Raw genomic sequence first — 9162 nt, forward strand, 5'->3', positions numbered from 1 at the left:
GACCGCGTGGCCTAATGGATAAGGCGTCTGACTTCGGATCAGAAGATTGAGGGTTCGAGTCCCTTCGTGGTCGTTTTCTATGCTGCTTTCCAGTTCCTTCCTGTGACCTTCACTCGTAACTTCTTGCTTTAGCCATAACAACGTGCTTCTTGCTGGAGGCTTCCAATTTGCTGAAGCCCAGAGCCTCCAAACAGAAATAAATCATAAAGTGGAAGTAAACCAATTGATTTAAGGGTTTCAAAACACAGTTACATGCATGGAATCCCGGGATTGATAACTGTCCCATTTGCTTGTGTTCTCAACCAAACTATCAAATCATCAAATGGCTGGTGTCATAACTTAAATATGCCTAAAATGGGAGAGCAACTGAGTATGTGCAGAGCAGGTTGAAACAGCGTATTACTGGATTTCAAAGTGTATAGAAGCATATTTTTTAATGTTTTACATGAGTATATATGCAAAATGGGACAACCGGAAGAGATGTAGCAGGACTTACTTTTCTGACTAAAGTTGCACTTTAAATGAGAGATTTAACAGCATGGTCTAGCAGATTTTCCTCAAGAATTTGATCTTTATGTAGGATGTGCAAAGTTTTTGGATTTTTTTTCATGTTTTTTTGTCGGTGACATGGTAGCATGAAAACACAGCGGGAGTGGTGATTGTAGTTCAAGCTAAATGTGTAAACAGATTGTCAGAAGTGGGATTTGAACCCACGCCTCCATTTGGAGACCAGAACACCCACACAATGTGAAGAAACAGCCCTTGAGTCTGGCGCCTTAGACCACTCGGCCATCCTTACAAGATACATTGAGGTACTTTGGCTTCCTCTGGAAATATCATCTACTCGTGGTACTCTATTGATCTATTACCATTGTCAAGGAGCTGTATGAACACTCTGAACCTAGGCCCTTTTGCAAATGCACTTCTTAAAGCATGACCTTGCACCAAGTCATACATTTCAGATCCTTTCTACCAAATCTCCTTGAGCAAAAAAAGTAGAAGATGTCCCAGGTGATCTTCGAGTGTTTGGTTGATCCGGGCGCCACAAACCAGAATCATGTCCTTGTGGCAGACCGCGTGGCCTAATGGATAAGGCGTCTGACTTCGGATGAGAAGATTGAGGGTTCGAGTCCCTTCGTGGTCGTTTTCTATGCTGCTTTCCAGTTCCTTCCTGTGACCTTCACTCGTAAATTCTTGCTTTAGCCATAACAACGTGCTTCTTGCTGGAGGCTTCCAATTTGCTGAAGCCCAGAGCCTCCAAACAGAAGTAAATCATAAAGTGGAAGTAAACCAATTGATTTAAGGGTTTCAAAACACAGTTACATGCCTGGAATCCCGGGATTGATAACTGTCCCATTTGCTTGTGTTCTCAACCAAACTATCAAATCATCAAATGGCTGGTGTCATAACTTAAATATGCCTAAAATGGGAGAGCAACTGAGTATGTGCAGAGCAGGTTGAAACAGCGTATTACTGGATTTCAAAGTGTATAGAAGCATATTTTTTAATGTTTTACATGAGTATATATGCAAAATGGGACAACCGGAAGAGATGTAGCAGGACTTACTTTTCTGACTAAAGTTGCACTTTAAATGACAGATTTAACAGCATGGTCTAGCAGATTTTCCTCAAGAATTTGATCTTTATGTAGGATGTGCAAAGTTTTTGGATTTTTTTTCATGTTTTTTTGTCGGTGACATGGTAGCATGAAAACACAGCGGGAGTGGTGATTGTAGTTCAAGCTAAATGTGTAAACAGATTGTCAGAAGTGGGATTTGAACCCACGCCTCCATTTGGAGACCAGAACACCCACACAATGTGAAGAAACAGCTCTTGAGTCTGGCGCCTTAGACCACTCGGCCATCCTGACAAGATATATTGAGGTGCTATGGCTTCCTCTGGAAATATCATCTACTCGTAGTACTCTATTGATCTATTACCATTGTCAAGGAGCTGTATGAACACTCTGAACCTAGGCCCTTTTGCAAATGCACTTCTTAAAGCATGACCTTGCACCAAGTCATACATTTCAGATCCTTTCTACCAAATCTCCTTGAGCAAAAAAAGTAGAAGATGTCCCAGGTGATCTTCGAGTGTTTGGTTGATCCGGGCGCCACAAACCAGAATCATGGCCTTGTGGCAGACCGCGTGGCCTAATGGATAAGGCGTCTGACTTCGGATCAGAAGATTGAGGGTTCGAGTCCCTTCGTGGTCGTTTTCTATGCTGCTTTCCAGTTCCTTCCTGCCACCTTCACTCGTAACTTCTTGCTTTAGCCATAACAACGTGCTTCTTGCTGGAGGCTTCCAATTTGCTGAAGCCCAGAGCCTCCAAACAGAAATAAATCATAAAGTGGAAGTAAACCAATTGATTTAAGGGTTTCAAAACACAGTTACATGCATGGAATCCCGGGATTGATAACTGTCCCATTTGCTTGTGTTCTCAACCAAACTATCAAATCATCAAATGGCTGGTGTCATAACTTAAATATGCCTAAAATGGGAGAGCAACTGAGTATGTGCAGAGCAGGTTGAAACAGCGTATTACTGGATTTCAAAGTGTATAGAAGCATATTTTTTAATGTTTTACATGAGTATATATGCAAAATGGGACAACCGGAAGAGATGTAGCAGGACTTACTTTTCTGACTAAAGTTGCACTTTAAATGAGAGATTTAACAGCATGGTCTAGCAGATTTTCCTCAAGAATTTGATCTTTATGTAGGATGTGCAAAGTTTTTGGATTTTTTTTCATGTTTTTTTGTCGGTGACATGGTAGCATGAAAACACAGCGGGAGTGGTGATTGTAGTTCAAGCTAAATGTGTAAACAGATTGTCAGAAGTGGCATTTGAACCCACGCCTCCATTTGGAGACCAGAACACCCACACAATGTGAAGAAACAGCTCTTGAGTCTGGCGCCTTAGACCACTCGGCCATCCTGACAAGATATATTGAGGTGCTATGGCTTCCTCTGGAAATATCATCTACTCGTGGTACTCTATTGATCTATTACCATTGTCAAGGAGCTGTATGAACACTCTGAACCTAGGCCATTTTGCAAATGCACTTCTTAAAGCATGACCTTGCACCAAGTCATACATTTCAGATCCTTTCTACCAAATCTCCTTGAGCAAAAAAAGTAGAAGATGTCCCAGGTGATCTTCGAGTGTTTGGTTGATCCGGGCGCCACAAACCAGAATCATGTCCTTGTGGCAGACCGCGTGGCCTAATGGATAAGGCGTCTGACTTCGGATCAGAAGATTGAGGGTTCGAGTCCCTTCGTGGTCGTTTTCTATGCTGCTTTCCAGTTCCTTCCTGTGACCTTCACTCGTAAATTCTTGCTTTAGCTATAACAACGTGCTTCTTGCTGGAGGCTTCCAATTTGCTGAAGCCCAGAGCCTCCAAACAGAAGTAAATCATAAAGTGGAAGTAAACCAATTGATTTAAGGGTTTCAAAACACAGTTACATGCCTGGAATCCCGGGATTGATAACTGTCCCATTTGCTTGTGTTCTCAACCAAACTATCAAATCATCAAATGGCTGGTGTCATAACTTAAATATGCCTAAAATGGGAGAGCAACTGAGTATGTGCAGAGCAGGTTGAAACAGCGTATTACTGGATTTCAAAGTGTATAGAAGCATATTTTTTAATGTTTTACATGAGTATATATGCAAAATGGGACAACCGGAAGAGATGTAGCAGGACTTACTTTTCTGACTAAAGTTGCACTTTAAATGACAGATTTAACAGCATGGTCTAGCAGATTTTCCTCAAGAATTTGATCTTTATGTAGGATGTGCAAAGTTTTTGGATTTTTTTTCATGTTTTTTTGTCGGTGACATGGTAGCATGAAAACACAGCGGGAGTGGTGATTGTAGTTCAAGCTAAATGTGTAAACAGATTGTCAGAAGTGGGATTTGAACCCACGCCTCCATTTGGAGACCAGAACACCCACACAATGTGAAGAAACAGCTCTTGAGTCTGGCGCCTTAGACCACTCGGCCATCCTGACAAGATATATTGAGGTGCTATGGCTTCCTCTGGAAATATCATCTACTCGTGGTACTCTATTGATCTATTACCATTGTCAAGGAGCTGTATGAACACTCTGAACCTAGGCCATTTTGCAAATGCACTTCTTAAAGCATGACCTTGCACCAAGTCATACATTTCAGATCCTTTCTACCAAATCTCCTTGAGCAAAAAAAGTAGAAGATGTCCCAGGTGATCTTCGAGTGTTTGGTTGATCCGGGCGCCACAAACCAGAATCATGTCCTTGTGGCAGACCGCGTGGCCTAATGGATAAGGCGTCTGACTTCGGATCAGAAGATTGAGGGTTCGAGTCCCTTCGTGGTCGTTTTCTATGCTGCTTTCCAGTTCCTTCCTGTGACCTTCACTCGTAAATTCTTGCTTTAGCCATAACAACGTGCTTCTTGCTGGAGGCTTCCAATTTGCTGAAGCCCAGAGCCTCCAAACAGAAGTAAATCATAAAGTGGAAGTAAACCAATTGATTTAAGGGTTTCAAAACACAGTTACATGCCTGGAATCCCGGGATTGATAACTGTCCCATTTGCTTGTGTTCTCAACCAAACTATCAAATCATCAAATGGCTGGTGTCATAACTTAAATATGCCTAAAATGGGAGAGCAACTGAGTATGTGCAGAGCAGGTTGAAACAGCGTATTACTGGATTTCAAAGTGTATAGAAGCATATTTTTTAATGTTTTACATGAGTATATATGCAAAATGGGACAACCGGAAGAGATGTAGCAGGACTTACTTTTCTGACTAAAGTTGCACTTTAAATGACAGATTTAACAGCATGGTCTAGCAGATTTTCCTCAAGAATTTGATCTTTATGTAGGATGTGCAAAGTTTTTGGATTTTTTTCATGTTTTTTTGTCGGTGACATGGTAGCATGAAAACACAGCGGGAGTGGTGATTGTAGTTCAAGCTAAATGTGTAAACAGATTGTCAGAAGTGGGATTTGAACCCACGCCTCCATTTGGAGACCAGAACACCCACACAATGTGAAGAAACAGCTCTTGAGTCTGGCGCCTTAGACCACTCGGCCATCCTGACAAGATATATTGAGGTGCTATGGCTTCCTCTGGAAATATCATCTACTCGTAGTACTCTATTGATCTATTACCATTGTCAAGGAGCTGTATGAACACTCTGAACCTAGGCCCTTTTGCAAATGCACTTCTTAAAGCATGACCTTGCACCAAGTCATACATTTCAGATCCTTTCTACCAAATCTCCTTGAGCAAAAAAAGTAGAAGATGTCCCAGGTGATCTTCGAGTGTTTGGTTGATCCGGGCGCCACAAACCAGAATCATGGCCTTGTGGCAGACCGCGTGGCCTAATGGATAAGGCGTCTGACTTCGGATCAGAAGATTGAGGGTTCGAGTCCCTTCGTGGTCGTTTTCTATGCTGCTTTCCAGTTCCTTCCTGTGACCTTCACTCGTAACTTCTTGCTTTAGCCATAACAACGTGCTTCTTGCTGGAGGCTTCCAATTTGCTGAAGCCCAGAGCCTCCAAACAGAAATAAATCATAAAGTGGAAGTAAACCAATTGATTTAAGGGTTTCAAAACACAGTTACATGCATGGAATCCCGGGATTGATAACTGTCCCATTTGCTTGTGTTCTCAACCAAACTATCAAATCATCAAATGGCTGGTGTCATAACTTAAATATGCCTAAAATGGGAGAGCAACTGAGTATGTGCAGAGCAGGTTGAAACAGCGTATTACTGGATTTCAAAGTGTATAGAAGCATATTTTTTAATGTTTTACATGAGTATATATGCAAAATGGGACAACCGGAAGAGATGTAGCAGGACTTACTTTTCTGACTAAAGTTGCACTTTAAATGAGAGATTTAACAGCATGGTCTAGCAGATTTTCCTCATGAATTTGATCTTTATGTAGGATGTGCAAAGTTTTTGGATTTTTTTTCATGTTTTTTTGTCGGTGACATGGTAGCATGAAAACACAGCGGGAGTGGTGATTGTAGTTCAAGCTAAATGTGTAAACAGATTGTCAGAAGTGGGATTTGAACCCACGCCTCCATTTGGAGACCAGAACACCCACACAATGTGAAGAAACAGCTCTTGAGTCTGGCGCCTTAGACCACTCGGCCATCCTGACAAGATATATTGAGGTGCTATGGCTTCCTCTGGAAATATCATCTACTCGTGGTACTCTATTGATCTATTACCATTGTCAAGGAGCTGTATGAACACTCTGAACCTAGGCCATTTTGCAAATGCACTTCTTAAAGCATGACCTTGCACCAAGTCATACATTTCAGATCCTTTCTACCAAATCTCCTTGAGCAAAAAAAGTAGAAGATGTCCCAGGTGATCTTCGAGTGTTTGGTTGATCCGGGCGCCACAAACCAGAATCATGTCCTTGTGGCAGACCGCGTGGCCTAATGGATAAGGCGTCTGACTTCGGATCAGAAGATTGAGGGTTCAAGTCCCTTCGTGGTCGTTTTCTATGCTGCTTTCCAGTTCCTTCCTGTGACCTTCACTCGTAAATTCTTGCTTTAGCTATAACAACGTGCTTCTTGCTGGAGGCTTCCAATTTGCTGAAGCCCAGAGCCTCCAAACAGAAGTAAATCATAAAGTGGAAGTAAACCAATTGATTTAAGGGTTTCAAAACACAGTTACATGCCTGGAATCCCGGGATTGATAACTGTCCCATTTGCTTGTGTTCTCAACCAAACTATCAAATCATCAAATGGCTGGTGTCATAACTTAAATATGCCTAAAATGGGAGAGCAACTGAGTATGTGCAGAGCAGGTTGAAACAGCGTATTACTGGATTTCAAAGTGTATAGAAGCATATTTTTTAATGTTTTACATGAGTATATATGCAAAATGGGACAACCGGAAGAGATGTAGCAGGACTTACTTTTCTGACTAAAGTTGCACTTTAAATGAGAGATTTAACAGCATGGTCTAGCAGATTTTCCTCAAGAATTTGATCTTTATGTAGGATGTGCAAAGTTTTTGGATTTTTTTTCATGTTTTTTTGTCGGTGACATGGTAGCATGAAAACACAGCGGGAGTGGTGATTGTAGTTCAAGCTAAATGTGTAAACAGATTGTCAGAAGTGGGATTTGAACCCACGCCTCCATTTGGAGACCAGAACACCCACACAATGTGAAGAAACAGCTCTTGAGTCTGGCGCCTTAGACCACTCGGCCATCCTGACAAGATATATTGAGGTGCTATGGCTTCCTCTGGAAATATCATCTACTCGTGGTACTCTATTGATCTATTACCATTGTCAAGGAGCTGTATGAACACTCTGAACCTAGGCCATTTTGCAAATGCACTTCTTAAAGCATGACCTTGCACCAAGTCATACATTTCAGATCCTTTCTACCAAATCTCCTTGAGCAAAAAAAGTAGAAGATGTCCCAGGTGATCTTCGAGTGTTTGGTTGATCCGGGCGCCACAAACCAGGATCGTGTCCTTGTGGCAGACCGCGTGGCCTAATGGATAAGGCGTCTGACTTCGGATCAGAAGATTGAGGGTTCGAGTCCCTTCGTGGTCGTTTTCTATGCTGCTTTCCAGTTCCTTCCTGTGACCTTCACTCGTAAATTCTTGCTTTAGCCATAACAACGTGCTTCTTGCTGGAGGCTTCCAATTTGCTGAAGCCCAGAGCCTCCAAACAGAAGTAAATCATAAAGTGGAAGTAAACCAATTGATTTAAGGGTTTCAAAACACAGTTACATGCCTGGAATCCCGGGATTGATAACTGTCCCATTTGCTTGTGTTCTCAACCAAACTATCAAATCATCAAATGGCTGGTGTCATAACTTAAATATGCCTAAAATGGGAGAGCAACTGAGTATGTACAGAGCAGGTTGAAACAGCGTATTACTGGATTTCAAAGTGTATAGAACCATATTTTTAAATGTTTTACATGAGTATATATGCAAAATGGGACAACCGGAAGAGATGTAGCAGGACTTACTTTTCTGACTAAAGTTGCACTTTAAATGACAGATTTAACAGCATGGTCTAGCAGATTTTCCTCAAGAATTTGATCTTTATGTAGGATGTGCAAAGTTTTTGGATTTTTTTTCATGTTTTTTTGTCGGTGACATGGTAGCATGAAAACACAGCGGGAGTGGTGATTGTAGTTCAAGCTAAATGTGTAAACAGATTGTCAGAAGTGGGATTTGAACCCACGCCTCCATTTGGAGACCAGAACACCCACACAATGTGAAGAAACAGCTCTTGAGTCTGGCGCCTTAGACCACTCGGCCATCCTGACAAGATATATTGAGGTGCTATGGCTTCCTCTGGAAATATCATCTACTCGTAGTACTCTATTGATCTATTACCATTGTCAAGGAGCTGTATGAACACTCTGAACCTAGGCCCTTTTGCAAATGCACTTCTTAAAGCATGACCTTGCACCAAGTCATACATTTCAGATCCTTTCTACCAAATCTCCTTGAGCAAAAAAAGTAGAAGATGTCCCAGGTGATCTTCGAGTGTTTGGTTGATCCGGGCGCCACAAACCAGAATCATGGCCTTGTGGCAGACCGCGTGGCCTAATGGATAAGGCGTCTGACTTCGGATCAGAAGATTGAGGGTTCGAGTCCCTTCGTGGTCGTTTTCTATGCTGCTTTCCAGTTCCTTCCTGTGACCTTCACTCGTAACTTCTTGCTTTAGCCATAACAACGTGCTTCTTGCTGGAGGCTTCCAATTTGCTGAAGCCCAGAGCCTCCAAACAGAAATAAATCATAAAGTGGAAGTAAACCAATTGATTTAAGGGTTTCAAAACACAGTTACATGCATGGAATCCCGGGATTGATAACTGTCCCATTTGCTTGTGTTCTCAACCAAACTATCAAATCATCAAATGGCTGGTGTCATAACTTAAATATGCCTAAAATGGGAGAGCAACTGAGTATGTGCAGAGCAGGTTGAAACAGCGTATTACTGGATTTCAAAGTGTATAGAAGCATATTTTTTAATGTTTTACATGAGTATATATGCAAAATGGGACAACCGGAAGAGATGTAGCAGGACTTACTTTTCTGACTAAAGTTGCACTTTAAATGAGAGATTTAACAGCATGGTCTAGCAGATTTTCCTCATGAATTTGATCTTTATGTAGGATGTGCAAAGTTTT

At 41.7% G+C, this 9162-nt stretch overlaps 13 non-coding genes across 13 annotated transcripts; 7 read left to right on the forward strand and 6 right to left on the reverse strand.

The window, feature by feature from the left end:
* On the forward strand, positions 1-73 carry TRNAR-UCG (transfer RNA arginine (anticodon UCG)). The gene has a single exon. It is a non-coding gene; the product is annotated as a tRNA-Arg (tRNA).
* A 1687-nt stretch (positions 74-1760) lies between these two features.
* On the reverse strand, positions 1761-1870 carry TRNAL-CAA (transfer RNA leucine (anticodon CAA)). The gene is made up of 2 exons: positions 1833-1870; positions 1761-1806 (listed from the first exon to the last, which is right to left on the reverse strand). It is a non-coding gene; the product is annotated as a tRNA-Leu (tRNA).
* A 272-nt stretch (positions 1871-2142) lies between these two features.
* TRNAR-UCG (transfer RNA arginine (anticodon UCG)) lies at positions 2143-2215 on the forward strand. The gene has a single exon. It is a non-coding gene; the product is annotated as a tRNA-Arg (tRNA).
* A 998-nt stretch (positions 2216-3213) lies between these two features.
* TRNAR-UCG (transfer RNA arginine (anticodon UCG)) lies at positions 3214-3286 on the forward strand. Its single transcript has one exon. It is a non-coding gene; the product is annotated as a tRNA-Arg (tRNA).
* Positions 3287-3902: 616 nt separating this feature from the next.
* TRNAL-CAA (transfer RNA leucine (anticodon CAA)) lies at positions 3903-4012 on the reverse strand. The gene is made up of 2 exons: positions 3975-4012; positions 3903-3948 (listed from the first exon to the last, which is right to left on the reverse strand). It is a non-coding gene; the product is annotated as a tRNA-Leu (tRNA).
* A 272-nt stretch (positions 4013-4284) lies between these two features.
* Positions 4285-4357, forward strand: TRNAR-UCG (transfer RNA arginine (anticodon UCG)). The gene has a single exon. It is a non-coding gene; the product is annotated as a tRNA-Arg (tRNA).
* Positions 4358-4972: 615 nt separating this feature from the next.
* TRNAL-CAA (transfer RNA leucine (anticodon CAA)) lies at positions 4973-5082 on the reverse strand. Its single transcript has 2 exons — positions 5045-5082; positions 4973-5018 (listed from the first exon to the last, which is right to left on the reverse strand). It is a non-coding gene; the product is annotated as a tRNA-Leu (tRNA).
* Positions 5083-5354: 272 nt separating this feature from the next.
* TRNAR-UCG (transfer RNA arginine (anticodon UCG)) lies at positions 5355-5427 on the forward strand. The gene has a single exon. It is a non-coding gene; the product is annotated as a tRNA-Arg (tRNA).
* Positions 5428-6043: 616 nt separating this feature from the next.
* Positions 6044-6153, reverse strand: TRNAL-CAA (transfer RNA leucine (anticodon CAA)). The gene is made up of 2 exons: positions 6116-6153; positions 6044-6089 (listed from the first exon to the last, which is right to left on the reverse strand). It is a non-coding gene; the product is annotated as a tRNA-Leu (tRNA).
* A 961-nt stretch (positions 6154-7114) lies between these two features.
* Positions 7115-7224, reverse strand: TRNAL-CAA (transfer RNA leucine (anticodon CAA)). The gene is made up of 2 exons: positions 7187-7224; positions 7115-7160 (listed from the first exon to the last, which is right to left on the reverse strand). It is a non-coding gene; the product is annotated as a tRNA-Leu (tRNA).
* A 272-nt stretch (positions 7225-7496) lies between these two features.
* On the forward strand, positions 7497-7569 carry TRNAR-UCG (transfer RNA arginine (anticodon UCG)). The gene has a single exon. It is a non-coding gene; the product is annotated as a tRNA-Arg (tRNA).
* A 616-nt stretch (positions 7570-8185) lies between these two features.
* Positions 8186-8295, reverse strand: TRNAL-CAA (transfer RNA leucine (anticodon CAA)). The gene is made up of 2 exons: positions 8258-8295; positions 8186-8231 (listed from the first exon to the last, which is right to left on the reverse strand). It is a non-coding gene; the product is annotated as a tRNA-Leu (tRNA).
* A 272-nt stretch (positions 8296-8567) lies between these two features.
* TRNAR-UCG (transfer RNA arginine (anticodon UCG)) lies at positions 8568-8640 on the forward strand. The gene has a single exon. It is a non-coding gene; the product is annotated as a tRNA-Arg (tRNA).
* The last annotated feature ends 522 nt before the right edge of the window (positions 8641-9162 follow it).

The sequence above is a fragment of the Lithobates pipiens genome, unplaced genomic scaffold (assembly GCF_037356315.1).
Source record: "Lithobates pipiens isolate NorthernLeopardFrog02 unplaced genomic scaffold, aLitPip1_a1.2 Scaffold_1, whole genome shotgun sequence".
In the NCBI taxonomy this organism is placed as follows: Eukaryota; Metazoa; Chordata; class Amphibia; order Anura; family Ranidae; genus Lithobates; species Lithobates pipiens.